The sequence below is a fragment of the Myotis davidii genome, unplaced genomic scaffold, assembly GCF_000327345.1.
Source record: "Myotis davidii unplaced genomic scaffold, ASM32734v1 scaffold39, whole genome shotgun sequence".
In the NCBI taxonomy this organism is placed as follows: Eukaryota; Metazoa; Chordata; class Mammalia; order Chiroptera; family Vespertilionidae; genus Myotis; species Myotis davidii.
Genome location: NW_006290531.1, coordinates 163,679 through 181,967, shown reverse-complemented (window position 1 = coordinate 181,967; position 18,289 = coordinate 163,679). Strand labels below are relative to the sequence as shown.

Here is an 18,289-nt window from a genome sequence, read left to right as displayed (position 1 = left end):
GCCCGCAACCAAGGTACATGCCCTTGACTGGAATCGAACCTGGGACTCTTTAGTCTATAGGCCGATGCTCTATTCACTGAGCCAAGCCGGTCAGGGCTCCATTGATTTTCTTTTAGAGAAACTGGCCAGGGCTGATTTTTCACTTTTTATATTTGATTTTTTGCAAAGGTGAATTAGGTGTGTGTGTGTTTTCTTAAAAAAAGAAAGAAAGGAAGAAAGAGAGAAAGACTAGTAATGACTTTTTGAAAAGCAGAATTTTTAAAAATAAAGGAATATATAAATTTTTTATTTTGTAAAAATGCTTAAAATGGTGATTTTTATGCCTTGCTTTCTGGGAATGGTGGGGAGCCAATGATGGATTAGTAAACAATCTAATTGATAGAATATTGGGAAAAAATGCTATCTTCCTTTCAACTACCCTCTCGTATGAATCAGGATAGGCTAGATTATATTATAGTTACAGACAACGTCCAAATCTCAGTGGCTTCAATTATTGAGTATTATCTGGGTTTTACTAACAGCTGGTGAGCTAAAAGTCTTAACCAACTTGGGAAAGGGGCTTGGCAGATCCAGCCCTGGCTTTTAGAGATTTCTTCCCAGAACTGACAAACATCAGTTCCACTTCATCAGTCAAAGCAAGTCCCATGGTCATGCCCGAATTGAAGGAGGCTGTGCAGTGTCATTCTACCATGTATTTGGAAGGAAGAGAATTCAGAGTATTTGTGAACACAGCACTTTAAAAGGGGTAGTACTGGAGATGAGCTTCTAGAACAGTGTCTAGCACATAGTTATGTGTATTCATTTTTATAAATACAGTAATTTACACAAAGCTAGACACGTTTTATTTAAATGTATGAAAGACATGATTTGCATATTGATGAATCAACAGGCATTTGTTGAGTTCACGTCATTGTACTAAATCTGTGAATGACAAAAATAGTTTTTTGTTCTCACCACAAAAACATTCTGTAACTGTGTATGGTGATGGGTATTAACTAGACTTATTTCAGTGATCATTTAGCAATGTATGCAAATATGGAATCATTATGTTGTACATCTGAAACTAACACAATGTTGTATGTCAATTATACCTCAATTTAAAAAAATAAAAATAAAAGGATTTTTAGCCTGATATCTTAATGAATTTTCAGTCATAAGTGTGGACTGAGTGGAGATGGTGCCTTCAGCACTTTTTCTGAAATTGTGTAAGGGAGAGTGAATGTCATGTCCACTGTCCATGGCATCCACTTGTACAAAAGCCACAGTGATTTTTATGTAAATACCAATGTCTTTGACACATATAATTAATTAGTGGAATGCTATCTCTCCTGCAATAGATGAATGATGGACTTTGATTGTGTCTGGCTCTCCTGATACAATCAAAGAGATCATAAAAAAATCATTGTATCATTGAAGTCCTTCTCAGAGAGTTAAATCAATGGAAGCAACCACCTTATGAGTCACCACTTTAATACATTTTTATAGGGCACGTCATGAAACAAGTATTTTACTTTTTTTATTTATTTCAGAAGAGAAGGAATAGTAGCTTAACATAGTTGAGTAATTCTTTTTTTAAAAATATATTTTATTGATTTTTTTACAGAGAGGAAGGGAGAGAGATAGAGAGTTAGAAACGTCGATGAGAGAGAAACATCATCAGCTGTCTCCTGCACATCTCCAACTCGGGATGTGCCCGCAACCAAGGTACATGCCCTTGACTGGAATCGAACCTGGGACCTTTCAATCCGCAGGCCAATGCTCTATATCCACTGAGCCAAACCGGTTTCGGCGTTGAGTAATTCTTATGGTCAAGTTTTGTATAGGGTTTTAACATCATTATATTATTGATTCTTCAACAACACTCTGGGTTTGTATGATTATCTTCATTTATGAATTCAATAGAATTTTGTCTTGGGCCACCTGGGTTTAGTGCTACATTTTGGCAGCACTTTTTAAGAGTATCAGTAAAGAGAGGATATGAAAGACAATTAACATTTTTTGAGCACTGACCATGTGCCAGCACGTTACCTCATTAAAACTTTGCTCTAGGCCAGGGGTGGGCAAACTTTTTGACTTGAGGGCCACAATGGGTTCTTAAACTGGACCAGAGGGCCGGAACAAAGCATGGATGGAGTGTTTGTGTGAACTAATATAAATTCAAAGTAAACATCATTACATAAAAGGGTACGGTCTTTTTTTTTTTTGGTTTTATTCATTTCAAACGGGCCGGATCCGGCACGCGGGCCGTAGTTTGCCCACGGCTGCTCTAGGCTAACAGATGGCCTGTCTCTGATCCTAGTACCAATGATAGTGATAGTAAACTAAGAATTGACAGTATGTTGCTTTACTAGTATACCTCTGCTACTAGCTTCTGAGCTTCTTGAGGGCAAGGACTGTATCTTGTTCTTCTGTGTATCCCCAGTGGTTTCCCACATTGTGTAGCAATAAATAAAGCTAGTTAAATGAATGCCTGTGTAAGTGGATGGATGAATGAGAGGATTCAATCAGATGTACCACCTGGTCTCTAGTCTGGAGAACTATGATTAACAGATAATTAATGGATCTTGAAATGATCATTGGGTATTTGAAGGGTGTCCTAAATGTGTACAGCCTGTCTACCTTGTATAAAGTAAAATTACCTCTTCCTGTCACCCTCACTGTTAGTATACCGCATTCTCACAGAATGTTGCTGGATTGCCCCCGAACATAGAACATCACAATTCTAGATGATGGGAGGCTTGCCAGAGCAAAACAATAAAGGCTTGGAGTGCCCCCCTCCCTGCCTGTCACCACTGTGAATACTGGTAGAGGGTGTGTTGTAAATGGAATGAGCAGTGCCACATGCCTTTCATCAAGCAGCAGTCACAAGACTGCTGGCACTTGTCCACCTTTGGGAAGGCTAGAAAAGTGAATGAAATATGTGATGCCTTCTGCTGCTCTAAAAATGTTGTTACTGAACAGATACATGCAAAAAAAAAATGACATTAGACCACCAACTTACACCATACACTAGAATAAACTCAAAATAGATAAAAGACTTAAATGTAAGTTGTGAAACCATAAAAATCCTAGAAGAAGCCAAAGGCAACAAAATCTCAGACATCTCATAGCAATATGTTTATAGATACATCTTCTAGGGCAAAGGACGGCAAATGGCGGCTGGCAAGCCACACGCGGCTCTTTGGCCCCTTGAGTGTGGCTCTTACACAAAATATCAAGTGCAGAGGGGCACATTCTGTGCGACTGAAACTTTGTGGCCCATGCGCAGAAGTCGGTATTTTGGGTGGGAATGCAGACTGGTACAGCCACTGTGGAAAACAGTATGGAGTTTCCTAAAAAAAATTAAATATGGAACTGTCATTGATTCCACTTTTAGGAATATATCCTAAGAATCCTGAAATACCAATCAGAAAGAATGTATGCACCCCTATGTTGATAGCAGCACAATTTACAAGCTAAGATCTGGAAACAGCCCAAGTGCCCACTAGTAGATGAGTGGATATGTGCTGCATGTATACCATGGAATACTATGCAGCAGTAAAAAAGAAAAATCTCTTACCCTTTGAGACAGCATAGAGGGACCTGGAGAGTATCATGCTAAGTGAAATAAGTCAGTCAGAAAAAGATAAGTATCACTTGATCACACTCATGTGGAATCTAACAAAATAAACTGATGAATGGAGTGGATTGAGAGACATGGAAGCATGCAACAGAAAGTGGAATCTCAGAGAGAAGGTGGGGGAGGATGGGTGGATGAGAGGTAGCCAACCAAAGAACTTGTATGCATATATGCATAACCCATGGACACAGACACTGAAGACCTGCGGTGGAGGGCAGGGGTGGGGTGAGGGACATATGTAATACTTTCAACACTAAAGATTTATTTAAAAAAAATGCTGTTACTGTAATGGTGAGCTGCAGAGCTCCAAGTAGGAAAAAGCAAATGGTGCCTCACTTACTGTGATTTTCCTTTCTCTTCTTTCCTTTCTCAATTATGTTCTCTCATTCCTCACAAAATCTACTTCTTCCACCTCCAATGGTGGACAAATATAGAGGAGATTCTCCTCCTTCCAAAATTAAATATTGGAACTGAGGTTCTTTAAATAGGATTGGGATTATTTTCCTCTCTCTATCTCATATTGTGGGTCAGCAAAATAAAGGTGAGAAGAAACTGGTTACTTACAGAACACACAGGCAGAGAGAATGATTCCTTCCATATTTTCTAATCTGGGCTGATATTACAAGTCCCTTCCCAATTTGGATATGGATGCGTTGGGGTAGATGGGGAAGGCTAAAATAAGTAATTAGTCTGATGCAAGAAAAATTAATTTTTAAATATACAAAGTTATGATTTTCACATTTCCTCTCCCTCCATGTTCTTCACTAAGATGGCATGTGGGTGAAGTGGTGGAGAGTGGTACAGGTATGGATAGACCCACCTGGTGACCTCCAGATCCTTTATGGCTCTGCTCTGAGCAGCTGCTCTGGCCTGGTGCCTAGACTGGAGATGGCTGAGGGATAACCTCCCGCCTGGAGTTGCTGCTGGAAACTCTAGCTGGTAGAACTCATGTTATGCTTGGTCATGTCTGGTGGTGCTCCGGGCAGGCTCCACATTACTTTGGCTCTTTCGGGCATGCCTACCCTCTGGGTCTGTGCCATATCCTTCATCCAGCTACACATGCTTTTAGTGTTCTGCAGACCACTGGCTCTCTCTGGTTGGTCTCAGGTAAGCTGGAACAGTTTACAAATTCCAAATACTGAACCTGGTAGAGGGCAGTTGCCCTCTTAAAATGAAAATTAACGAGTAGGGATTTTGGGATAATATTCATTCATTTGCATTTATTAAACATTTGCTAACAATATGGCCATTACTGTGTAGGGTTGTGAGCTTAGAAACACAGGTCACACATTTCTGTTCTCCAAGAGCTCACAGTTCGGTCAAGGAAGCAGGTAAGTAAACTGTTATAGTAGAAAGGTTGTAGTAGAGAAAGATGATTGTATATAGCCTAAACTGGGACACTTTTATTTTATTTTTATTTTTTTAAAATATATTTTATTGATTTTTTACAGAGAGGAAGGGAGAGGGATAAAGAGTTAGAAACATCCATGAGAGAGAAACATCCATCAGCTGCCTCCTGCACACTCCCTACTGGGGATGTGACCACAACCAAGGTACATGCCCTTGACCGGAATCGAACCCGGGACTCTTCAGTACACAGGCTGACGCTCTAGCCACTGAGCCAAACTGGTCAGGGCTGGACAATTTTATTTTTAAAGAGACATATATTTCTATTGATATCAGTGAGGAAGGGAGAGGGAGAGACCGATAGATACATCAATGATGAGAGAATCATTGCAGCTGTCTTCTGCATGCCCCACATTGGAGATCGAGCCCACAACTGGGGCATGTGCCCTGACTGGGAATCGAACCTTGACCTCCTGGTTCATAGGTTGATGCTCAACCACTGGGCCATACTGGCCAGGCTAAAATGGGACAATTCTAAAGGAAAAGGTATAATTAAAAATGGTTTAAGATGGTAAATTTTATGTTATATCCTTTTCCTACAGTATAGAAAAAAATTGAAGGTTGATGCTGTTAATGTTCAGGCAGGGGCAACAGACATCAATCAGGGAAGTTCTGGGCAATCCAGATGAATGGATAAGCTGCACTAGAAAGATGAAAGGGAGTCAGGAGGCAGAGACAAAGCAGGGAGAATGATACAGTGCCTTACTTTCCTCATCTCTAAAATGGGGATAATAATGGCACTTCTTTCATAGGGGTAGTTAGGAGAATTCAGTGAGTCAATTCAGGCTCCTGGAATACTGCCTAAGAGTTGTATTTTTTAAATCTCCTCACTCATTTTTCACTAGTCACCTGTGGTTTTCCTTCAATGTAGATCTTCAGATTTGTTTGTCTATTTTTTACACAGTAACCTTTCAACAGATGTTTGTGGTTTAATCTTTCAGACCTCATCATACCCTCATCAGTGAAAATCACTCATCTCTCCAGCACACCACATGTCAAAATACACATTTAGTGAACTTTTGGAAGTTACCTTATTTCCAGCCCTTTCTCATTTCCTCTAGAAATTCTGGCTATTCTCTGGTTCCTGCCCTTCCAATCTTGTGGTTGTTTTCATCTTTTCACAACAGGCAATTACTACAGGCAACTCTTTTTAAAGGAATGGATCTTTTTTTAATTTATAGAAGTAATTTCTCTACTACTCCCTACCCCCTATCCCCCAGCTTTTAAAATAAAGGGGCAGAATAAAGAGACATAATTAAATGACTGTGCTCCTACTGTCACCTAATATTCTTTTCAAGAGCTGATTTTGAAGTGATTGAACCCTGTTTTGTGATAACATGATAAAGGATGAAGGATTAGAGAAAAGATCTGGTTGGGAGAAACCAATATATAGTGACGTTGATTCATTTCAGTAGAGGGCTATTCCAGGCACACATTTACTTGCGATAGCTGTGGACATATTACTGCTGGATTCTGATAGAATTTGCTAAGAGCAGGAGTTCAGATTTCATCCCAGATGCTCTCAGGCCTTGACTGAGTATTTATAGTACTGGTCCCAAGAATAGTGGTGTGAGCCATCACTCTTGCATGGTTGTGACTCCTGATTTGCATTTCCTGGTTCCATTCATCACTGGAAGTGGCAAGAATCTGATGTATTGGGATCTCTATGTGACTGCATTAGGCTGTGTTCACTCTGCTCATTTTATGTTAATTTAGCATGTGTTCAACAAATATTAGTTGAATTCTTGACCATCAGACACTATTCTAGGCAGAGGATAATATTAATAAACAAAACAAAGATCCTTACCCCTGTGGAGCTTATATTCTGAGGAGAAATAAACAATAATCATAAAAGGTAAGTAAAGAGGGTGTTAGAAGATGATAAGCACTGTGAACAAACACAGAGCAGGATAAAAGGACTTGGGAATACAGTTACGGGGTGGGCGGAGATGGAGTTTCCACTTTCTAAAAAGGAATGGCTAGGGTAGTTCTCACTGAGAAGGTGATATTTGAATCAAGATTGGAAGGGTGAGAGGATTAGCCATGAAGCTATCTGGGCATGAATTTTCTTGGCAAAGGGAACAACCAGTGCATAGGCACCATGGCAGGAATGTTCCTGATGTTAAGCCGGGAGGCAGTTTGGCTAGGAGGGCAGTGCTAAGAGACGAGGTCAGGGGGGATGTCACAGGATGAAAGATTGTTTTACAGACCATTCTGAAGATGTTGGCTTTCCTTCTGGTAAAACAGGAGCCACTGCAGAATGTTGAGCAGGGAGTGATGAGATTTAACTTGTTTAATTGTGTCACCTGATTGTGTGAGAGTCAACTAGGTGCAGGGTTGGGGTGAGTAAGGACAGAAGCTGGAAGACCAATTGGGAGGTCATGGCAGTAGGAGAGGTGAAGGTGCCTTTGACCAGGATGATGGTGGCAGAGGTAGTGAGAGGTGGTAGAGTACCTGTCACGGGTACCTATAATTTCATAATTCAAACTTAGTGCTTACTGGTCCAGTGTGCATTGGACCACTGGTCCAGTGTCCCTTGTGGTTCGGGGTTTGGGCTCTGGAAGAGGGGCCGCACACAAATGAAAGAGACGAGACAAGAAATAGTAATTTGGAAGTTGGGGGGGCCAGGGGAGAGCCCATCCAAAGAGTATGGACTCCACTTGTGCTCAGGCCTTGCCATCCTTTTATTCAGTTTGGGACACACCTAAGCCCTTAGGCAGGCAAGTTCCAGTAACAGACTATCTTATCAGCAAGGATTTACATGACTATCTGGTGAGGAAGTTGCTTCAGCTGCCATTGTCCGGACTAAACAGTGGGTGCATAGCCCTGACCCTTGCCAGGGCTCAAGGGTCACCAGCATTCTGGGCTCCTTGAGAAGCTAGAGAAGACGATAGGTGCTTCTCACAGTCAAGTATATTCTGATTAAACAGCACTTTAGCCCCGTATGTTTCTGGAATTGGTGTGATGACTCCCTATGAAGCTCACATGTGTATCCCACTCGTTCATATAAAAGTTTGGGATACAAAACTCACGCTTCTTGAGTTGAATCTGTTTTAACCGGAGGTAGCTCTCCCTCAGCTCCCGGTGTGTAATGTGAAAATGTGTATCTTTACACATTAAAGGTAATAATTCTTTAAAAAAAAGATATTTGGCCCTGGCCTGTTTGCTCAATGGTTAGAGTGTCAACCAGAGCACTGAAGTATCTCAGGTTCGATTTCCAGTCAAGGGCATGAACCTGGGGCTGCAGGTTGGATTTCCAGCCCCGATTGGGGTACGTGTGGGAGGCAACCAATCTCTCTCTCTCTCTCTCTTTTCCTCCTCTCTCTTCTACTCTATCTAAAAATCAATAGGAAAAACATCCTCAGGTAAGGATTAACACATTGTATGCGGGAAACGTATTTATATGTTTTACGTTGACTGGTAGTAGAGCGCGAGACATGTATTAATACGTTTTTTATAGACTAGTGGTAGAATGCGGGTAACGTATAAATACGTTTATTTTTATACTTTTTTATTGCTCTAAAGGGATGCTAACATGCAGATATACAAATTCCAAAGGACAAAATTTGGGTCTCTAACACATGCAGTGGTGAATTATGTATGTACTTCCAGGTATAACGGTAATTTATTCAACTGCAAAAATGGCCCGCGCCACCTGTTAGCGCATGATAAAAACTACCCGCAAACAATGTGTTAACAAAAAAAAAAAATCTATAGAATAAAAGGCTAATATGCAAATAGATGAATGGTGGAACAACCTGAACAACCAAACAACTGGTCGCTGTGACGTGCACTGACCACCAGGGGCGTGCGTGGAACATGGCGGGCATCGGGCTCGGTGGGATGGTGGAGCAGGTGAGCAGGGGCGCCAAAGCAAGGCGGGGTGCTGGTTGGAACCTCTGGTGGTTACTGAAAATTCTTTGCTCCTGCGCACCGTGATCCTGCCTGGTGTTCGCACCTGCTGCCGATGCCGGCCCTGCTCACACCCGCTGCCAGCACCAGAGCCACTGCTTGCACCCATTGCTGGTGCCTGGTTTCGGTCTTGATTGCTCTGCACTGTCAGCGGGTGTGAGCAGCGGCTGCCAGCCCCGATCGCCCCTGAGGGCTTCTCCACCTCCCCCTGCTTCTGAGGGGCGATTGGGGCAGCAGCTGCCACTCACACCCATTGCTGACACTGGCCCCAATCGCTCCGTGCCACCATCAGCGGATGCAAACGGGGCTAGCACCGTCAGCGCATGGGAGTGGCAACAGTGAGAGCGAGGCTGCCTGCAGAGACAGGACCTGGGGCTGTGGCAGGAGGAGCTGGTCGGGGGTGTGGAGGATGGGCCGAGACCCACCCCTGTGCCCACCGCAGCCTTGTGGCTGGCCCACAGTTCCTTTCAAGGTGCACAAATTCATGCACTGGGCCCCTAGTATATTTATAATGTACAAAGCAAAATTGTTCCACCCTTTCCCATGCCAACCACTACCAAAATTTGGTACCTATACTTAATGAGCCAATAAAAATAGGCCTCAATTTGGAGGGTTTCAGAAGTTCAGTAGAAAAATGGCAGCCATTTATAGAGTAAGTACCTCTGGACTTGAGAACTAAGCAAAAATATTACTGAGGCCAACTAAAATCATGTGGAATTCAGCCAATATTAGCCAGCTCAGAATGCAACTAGCCCTAGTTGAGGGCCAGATGCTGACAGGGCAGGGATGAGATGCAGCCAGGACTTCGAAAAGGAAACTGATCTTTTGGGAGGGAATATTTACCTGACGTAGCATTTAATACTTAGCACTCCAGTGAGTTACTTCTGTTGATTGTTTTAGTATGTTGTTCATATGTTTATGAATGAGGCTGGCTAAGAATTTTTAGTGAACTCTTCTTGATAGATGGGTGACCCAGAGCCCCTGGCTGCCACACTAGTCCCTAACAGTGAGGATCTGGGGAGAACAGATGCTGAAGGGGAATTAATGTTTTAGAATTTCCTGTGAAATCTGGAACTTCTAAGTGAGGACAGGAAGCCCAAGTTTGTCTTAGAGCATAAAATGAAACAAACCTAACAGAAATTCTATTTCAGTGAATATTTTGTTTGCAATTTAATGTTTACAAATTCTTCTCTGTAATGTCTTATGTCACATTACTGAAGACAACAACAAAATAACCAAAAAGGCAGAGATTCATTTCCATTCCTTGTGGCCAAAGACGAGTATATGCCATTTAGCTGCTTTACTCTGCATGTCATGTTTAACTGATGGGATTTTTTTACTTGAGGATTTGTAATATGTAAACAGGGCCTTATAAATTGATTGACCAGCATTTTAAAATAGGATCATAAGTATCAGTAAAGCTTAAGCAGCAGTATCAATTCTTGCAGGCTTTAGACATCTTCTAAAGACATCTTTCTGTGCTCAGTGGAGCATTTGTGTTCATAACTGATCCATTTTAATGGATTTAAACTGCATTGACAGTTTCCTTGTATGTGAAATGAGAAATTTGACTAGATTATTACTCAGGTATCCTTCAGTTTAAAATTAAAATTCTAAATTCCAAATTTTTAGTTTTAAGCTAATGAGAAGACAGTCTTGGAAGATGCCTCTGAAATTAGTAGATAAGTGGGAAGCCCCTTGAGCTGTTCTGATGACCTCATGATGTGAGGAATGGTAACAGAAGGAAGTCACTGAAGCACACCAAGTGGATAGTGTAGGTTTCTCCTGATCAGCTTTGGTCTCTATTTAAACATTCATTTTTGCCTACAGTAGATTTAGGAGCACTGGTGGTTATTGGTATTAATTAAATATCTAAAAGAATTTGGATGCCCCTCGGAAATTGATGCAATATAACCACGAGTGTATTTTAATATTATCTTAATGAAATATGGTATATGAAAATAGAATACTTTTTGGGGTAAATTATATTTAAGCTTCCCAATTAATTTGATTTTGGAAGGGCTCTTGAATGATTAAAGCTTCAAGTTCCTCACTGCAAAATGCTCTATTTACCTATTTTTATTTTTTCTATTTATCTTTAAGTGTTATACCAGTATAGTGAATAATGAAATAAAGTTCATGTGATAAGGACTCTATTAAGTACTATAAAGTGTTATACCCTACATAGATCATAATTATTAATATCCTGAGCTTTTTATTTTTATTTTTTAAAATATATTTTATTGATTTTTACAGAGAGGAAGGGAGAGGTATAGAGAGTTAGAAACATTGATGGGAGAGAAACACCGATTTAGTTGCCTCCTGAACACCCCCCACTGGGGATGTGCCCGCAACCAAGATACATGCCCTTGAACAGATCGAACCTGGGACCCTTCAGTCTGTAGGCCGACGCTCTATCCACTGAGCCAAACCAGACCGGTTGGGGCTATTTTTATTTTTTTTAAATATACTTTATTGAGTTTTTACAGATAGGAAGGGAGAGAAATAGAGAGTTAGAAACATCTATCAGCTGCCTCCTGCACACCCCCTACTGGGGATGTGCCCGCAACCAAGGTACATGCCCTTGACTGGAATCGAACCTGGGACTCTTCAGTCCGCAGGCCAACGCTCTATCCACTGAGCCAAACCGGTTAGTTAGGGCTATCCTGAGTTTTTTTTACACTAAACTACTGTGCTGCATGTGGTGGAGAATTAGAAAACTCAGACATGTAGCAAATAAATTTGAAAGAATTCTGATTGGAAAACAAGGAGAAAGAATCTATGTCATTATGGCCAAAGGATAATTGAGCTTCTTTCTTTAGCAGCACTTCTCTTTTTAATTTTTTGATATATGTATATATTTTTTCTTTTTTCAGTTTGTGCATGTATTACATTTTTCTAAAAAATAGGTAAAGCACCAAAAAATATATGAAACAGGAGGTAAAAAACCACTCATGATCTCACCATCTTACAGCAACCACTATTAACAGATTTCCTTGAACTCTTTTCTTTTTCTCTGATTTTAGTAAAGATCATTTTATATGTACAGTCTTTTACACCCTGCATTTGCCTAACATGATGTCCCTCACACACTGAAAGTGAATACGGAGCCTTAGCCACATAGGTATTTGAGCTACTGAGTCAACCTGGAGTGCCTGCCATCTAGTCCTTTTTAAATTAGATCCTTTTTGTTTAAGTCACTTTAGTTAGGTTTCTTTTATTTGCAGCCCAAACAACCCCAAACTGTGAAAACTGTCTTGAATTTATGAATTCCTCCCATGCATGATTTCTTCCCTTTTTTTTTTTCCACTGAAAATAACTTATTGGCCTTTTGGATGGAAATGGGAATTTATTTGCCAGGAAGGATGATCCCATCATACTTCTGCTGAAACCAGCGCATGGCCTTCTCTTTGCTGATTCTGTGTTTGGCCCTAATGCAACCTGACCTGCGTTTCTTGTCTGCAATGCTGGATCCTGGCCTACCCAGCACCACATAGATGTCCATCCAGTGCATAGATAGCAATGCTTGGGTCATATTTGATCCCCAGATTGAGGTGTTCTGGATCCTAAAACCAAAGTTTCCAGTATCTGAGAAGTTATTTTTTTGTAATTTGTACTCTTACACCTTCAGACCTTTCTCCAAGATTTCTTTTGCCTCAGCCCCATAGACTGTGCAGTGGACAGCAATCTTTTCATTTTTCCTAATGCCTAAGGATCTGACAGTGTATCTGGCTTTGCAGAACACTCGGGTCTGGCCTGTGAGCTGCTTCAGGACCTTGGCTGCCTGGATCAGTCTGTCTCCCCTTTTCCCCACACAGATGTTGAGGCAGAGCCGATGGATGTGAAGTTCCCTCATGGGGTTCTCCTTTTCCCCTTAATCCTGTGCCATGGTGAGAAACAGGAAGAGATTTCTTCCTTTTAAAACATGTGAATGTAGACTAAATTACTATGAGTGAAATTTGTGGATTAAAGATTACACACTTTATTAAGTTTTTGACCTCTGAGGGATTTCATTTATTTTCTTGCCAGTTCATTGTGAGATTTTAAAACATTTTTTTGAAATGAAAATTTTGGTGTTTTAAACTGGTAAAGTTTCCTTTTCTTCTTCTTAAAATTGTTTGGTTCACTACAGTGCCTGCAACGTTATTTCTTTCTTTATATACACTATTTTTTTAGTATCTACTCTATGTCTGATACTTTTGCACATAACCCAGTGTGTGTGTGTGTGTGTGTGTGTGTGTGTGTGTGTTTATGTGTATTTTAATAGGCATATTTTACCCATTAGTATTCACTGAATGTTTGGTCTTACCCATGGCATCTTGTGTTAGGTTTTCAAATTATTGTTTACCCTATTCTGAGTTTTGTCTTGAATTTTCTTTAAATTTCCTTGTGACTTAGAAATTAAATATGTCTAATTTTTGTTGTAATTGTGGGTATGTTTAACATTTGCACTTAGCATTGGAGCAGTAGCTGTGGAGCTCCCCTAAGCTATATGAGCTTCAACACGTTCTTTTCTTCCTTCCCTTTATAGCCTAAATTTTGTTAGAAATAATTAGAAATGTTTGTTCATATAATTTTTTTTAGCAATTTGCTCTTTCAAGTCTCCTTGCTAAATATTTGTATCATGATTTCAACACCATTAGCATACATAATTTAGATCACTGTAGTTTTGTTACCTTTATTGCTCACTGCTATTTGTTTTATACTCATCTATATCTATACTTTCAAATATCTTCTACTTTCTTGAGTTCTTATTTTTTAATTGATTGTCCCCCTTTCTTAAGAATTTTTTTTCCAGAAAGAATATGTGGAAAGTACATTGTTATCTTTCTAAGTCTATTAATATTTTTCATTTGCTTTATAATCATGATAATTACAATATTGATAATTTAGTTAAATTTGGGATTCTTACTAGGTCACAGTTTTTTACCTTCAAAGTCCTACAAACTTTACTCCATGGTCTTTTAGCAGTTAGTACACCCCCCCGTTTTTTTAAAAAAAATCTTGGTGGAGGTTCCTATGTCTATTTAATTTTTTTTCTCCCTGACATTCAGAAATTCTCGGATGTGTGTATCTTTTATGATTTATTCTGCCAAGTTCTGTGCATAATTTCAGTTTGAAAAACTCATTTTTAAGCTCCCCCCAGCCCTATTATTTACTCAATATTTCTGCTTTACTTATCTCTGCCTTCTCTTTATGGAATTCCTGTTATATACATATTCGATTTTCTGGATCTGTTGTTCAGGTTTTATCTTTTTCACTGATAATGTCTTGTTTTTTATTATTTTCCTGTGAACGCTGGGATATTTCATTGAGCACTAATTTTCTGCGGTAGCCAGTCTGCGTTTCACTGTCTCTGTTCTTTAGGCCACTAGTTTCACTTTTTGTTTTCAAATGCTATTTCTTGTTACTCCCTTTTCACCTTTCCTTGAAGTAATGTTTGTTATCACTGATTCACTATCAGTTTGAAGTTCATTGAGAATGTAAATTTTAAAATTTGTAAACTTGTCTTGTTTCTTGCAGTTATTCAGATTATTCCATGTCTCTTAAAATATTCCAGTCTCTTCTCCTATCTAGTTTGCTTGCTTGTCTGCTTGCTCATCTGCCAAGTGAGGTCTAGTTTATGCAGTATGGGGAACTGAAATAATGCTTTATCGGAAATTGTGTAGACCGTGTTTAGTTCTTTTCATTACAGTCAAACATAGGGGAAAATTTAGATTTATTATAATTTCTCATTAACAGCTTAGAGTTATGATAGTTTTTGTGGGGTAGAGATGGAGTTGTAGGCAGTGGGAGACAGCTGCAGGGCAAAGTTCCCCTTTGTTGCAGAACAGTCTCTCTTTTGTGTTGTCTTGGCAGCTCTGAGCCTACTGGAGTAGTTTCCCTTCCCCTTGCATAGCTGGCTGGCCTGGCATCCAGGCAGAACCTCTGTCATGACTCTTTGCCCAGCACTGCCTTGCTTCCAGCCGCTGCTCCTATCCAGAAGCTGTCTGCAGGCTCTGAAGATGAGATCCTGGTGGACTTGGCCCCTCTGTGTGTAGTGGAGTTTAAAGTTTGAGACTGATAGCCATTGTGTTCCAACCCTGGCTTTGCTATATTAGCTGTGTAACATTGGGCATCTTGTTTAAACCTCCGAGCACCAGTTTACTCGTGTGTATAATAATATTTAAATTTATTAACACTGTAAGGCACTTAGTAGGGTGTTTGATTCTCAATAGCTAATGAATGGTGGCAGTTTTATTGTTGAGGTTTTGGGAACTAGCTGCTGATTAGGCTCTCCATCCACTACTCTCTTTTCTAAGCCATCTCCTGCTCACTCTCCTCAAGGGTTCAGGTTTTGGATGGGGCTCCTGTGAAGTGGTCAGTTTGTGGTGAAGAATTTTCTCTATCAAGTCAGTTGGGTCATTTTTGCAAGGAATGATGAGACAAAGTTGTGGTAATATGCATCATGTTGGTTCCAGATACATATAATTCTTTAAACCACTGATTTTTATTTTAATAAATTATGTGAGGTATGGGTCCACTTTTTGGGAACTAACTAATTAGGGCATCACCGTTTATTGTATAATTCATCTTTCCCTCATATAATAACTTTTTAGTATGCTAATTAGTATATATGCTTTTAATTCAGTTCCATTGGTCAGTCTGCTTAATTTAGTATAGTACCATGATATTTGAGTCTTCCTTCAGTGACAAGAATAATTGTTAAGTGCATAGGGATTGGAGACGGATTTCTGGTTTGAATTCTGACTTCTTTAATGCCTGAGGGGATGAGTAAATTACTTAATCTCTCTGGACCTCAGTTTTATCATCTTGAAAATGGGCATAGTGATAGTGCCAATCTATAGGATACATGTAAAGATTAAATCATAATTCTCATAAAGTAATTAAAACTGAACTTGGCTCAGTGTAAGTGCTTAATAATTGTTAGTTATTATTACATCTTAAAATATCTTTCCATGTGTAACACAGACTTTTTAAAAAACATTTAACTTTATTGTTTATATTATTAGAGATGTCCCCTTTGTTTTTTCCCTCATTGACCCCCTCCATCCAGCACTCACCCCTCCAAAGCCTTCACACACTATTGTCTGTATTCATGGGCCATGCATATATGCATATAAGTTTCCCATTTAATTTCCCCCCAGCCACTTTCTCACCCCCACCTTCTCTCTGAAATTAATCAGATTGGTCCATGGTTATATGTTTCTGGATCTGTTTTGTTCATCACTTTATTTTGTTCATTAAATTCTACATATGAGTGATATCATGTGATACTTATCTTTCTCTGGCTGGCTTATTTTGCTTAACATTATATACTCCAGGTCCATCCACGCTGTTGCAAAAGGTAAGAGTTCCTTCTTTTTTGCTGCTGCATAGTATTCCATTGTGTAAATGTACGACAGCTTTTTTATCCCTTCATTTGCTGATGGCACTTGGGCTGTTTCCAAATCTTGGCTATTGTAAATTGTGCTGCTATGAACATAGGGGTGCATATATTCTTTCTGATTGGTGGTTTGGGTTTCTTAGCATATACTAGTATTCCTAGAAGTAGGATCACTAGGTCAAATGGCAGTTCTATTTTTTTTATATATATTTTATTGATTTTTTACAGAGAGGAAGTGAGAGATATAGAAAGTTAGAAACATCGATGAGAGAGAAGCATCGATCAGCTGCCTCCTGCACATCTCCTACTGGGGATGTGCCCACAACCCAGGTACATGCCCTTGACTGGAATCGAACCTGGGACCTTTCAGTCCGTAAGCCGACGTTCTATCCACTGAGCCAACCCGGTTTCGGCGGCAGTTCTATTTTTAATTTTTTGAGGAAACTACATACTCTTTTCCACAGTGGGCTGAACCCGTCTGCATTCCCAGCAGCAGCGTACTAGTGTTTGCGTTTCTCCACATACTCGCCAACACTGTAGTTTGTTGATGTAGCCATTCTGATAGGTGTGAAGTGGTACCTCATTGTTGTTTTAATTTGCATCTTGGATAATTAGTGACTTTGAGCATTTTTTCATATGTCTCTTGGCCTTCTTTATGGCTACTTTGGAGAAGTATCTATTTAGGTCTTTACCCATTTTTTAATTGGATTGTTTGTCTTATTTTTGTTAAGTTTTATAAGTTCCTTTTATATTTTGGATATTAACCACTTATCAGATGTATAATTGGCAAATATATTCTCTCATGCAGTGGGCTCTCTTTTCAGTTTGTTGATGGTTTCTTTTGCTGTACAGTTACAGTCCTATTTGTTTATTTTCTCCTTAGTATCCACTGAGCCAAACCAGCCAGGGCTAGTTTCATTTTTTTTTCATGTACCTGTCCAATTTCCCCAACACCTTTTATTGAAGAGATTGTCTTGACTCCATTGTATGATCTTGCCTCCTTTGTCAAATATCAATTACATGTAATGTCTTGGGTAGATTTCTGGGGTCTCTGTTTCATTGATCTATGTGCCTGTCCTTGTGCCAGTACCAGGCTGTTTTGATTACAGTGGCTTTGTAGTGTAACTTGATAAAATCACAATCCCAGATGCCAAGTTATACTACAAAGCCACCGTAATGAAAACAGCCTGGTACTGGCTATGGCTATTCGGGGTCTTTTTTGGTTCCATGTACATTTTTGGCGTGTTTATTCTAAATCTGTGAAATATGCTATTGGTATTTTAATAAGGATTTCATTGAATCTATAGATTGCTTGGGTAGTATGGCCATTTTAATGAAGTATGATTCTACTAATCCATGAACACCGTCTATTCTCTCACTTGTTTATATTTTTCTCTCTTTTTTCAATGTTCTGTAGTTTTCTGAGTACAGGTCTTTTACCTCCTTGGTTCACTTTATTCCTAAGTATCTTAATTTTTTTGTTGCAATAGTAAAATAGATTGTTTATTTAGTTTCTCTTTCTGAGAGTTCATTATTGGCGTATAAAAATGCCATTGACTTCTTGGTGTTGATTTTGTATCCTGTTATGTTGCGGAATTCATTTATTGAATCTAGTAGTGTTTTGGTGGAGTATTTAAGGTTTTTATGTACAATATCATATCATCTCTGAATGACAGTTTTACTTCCTCTTTTCCAATTTGGATGCCTTTTATCTCTTCTTCTTGTCTGATCACTGTGGGTAGGACTTCAGTACTATGTTGAATAAGAGTGGTGAAAGCGGACATCTCTGTCTTGCTCTTGTTCTTAGGGGAAATGGTTTTAGTTTCTGCCCATTAAGTATGATGTTCGCTGTAAGTTTGTCATATATGACCTTTATAATGTTGAGGTATCATCCCTCTATTCCCACATTGCTGAGAGCTTTTATCAAAAATAATTTTTAGATTTTGTTGAATGCTTTGTCTGCA

The 18,289-nt window shown here is 39.5% G+C and overlaps 1 protein-coding gene, 1 long non-coding RNA gene and 1 pseudogene across 2 annotated transcripts in view; 2 read left to right on the top strand and 1 right to left on the bottom strand.

Moving 5' to 3' along the window:
- The window catches only part of WDFY2 (WD repeat and FYVE domain containing 2), a 200,560-nt gene that overhangs the window by 32,651 nt on the left and 149,620 nt on the right, over positions 1-18,289 (top strand). The window lies entirely within an intron of this gene.
- LOC102755460 lies at positions 12,234-12,827 on the bottom strand (annotated as a pseudogene).
- LOC107183051 overlaps positions 13,192-18,289 on the top strand; it is a 20,798-nt gene continuing 15,700 nt past the window's right edge. The window contains exon 1 of the long non-coding RNA XR_001513828.1: positions 13,192-13,261. This is a non-coding gene — a long non-coding RNA (uncharacterized LOC107183051). The remainder of the gene's footprint in view (positions 13,262-18,289) is intronic.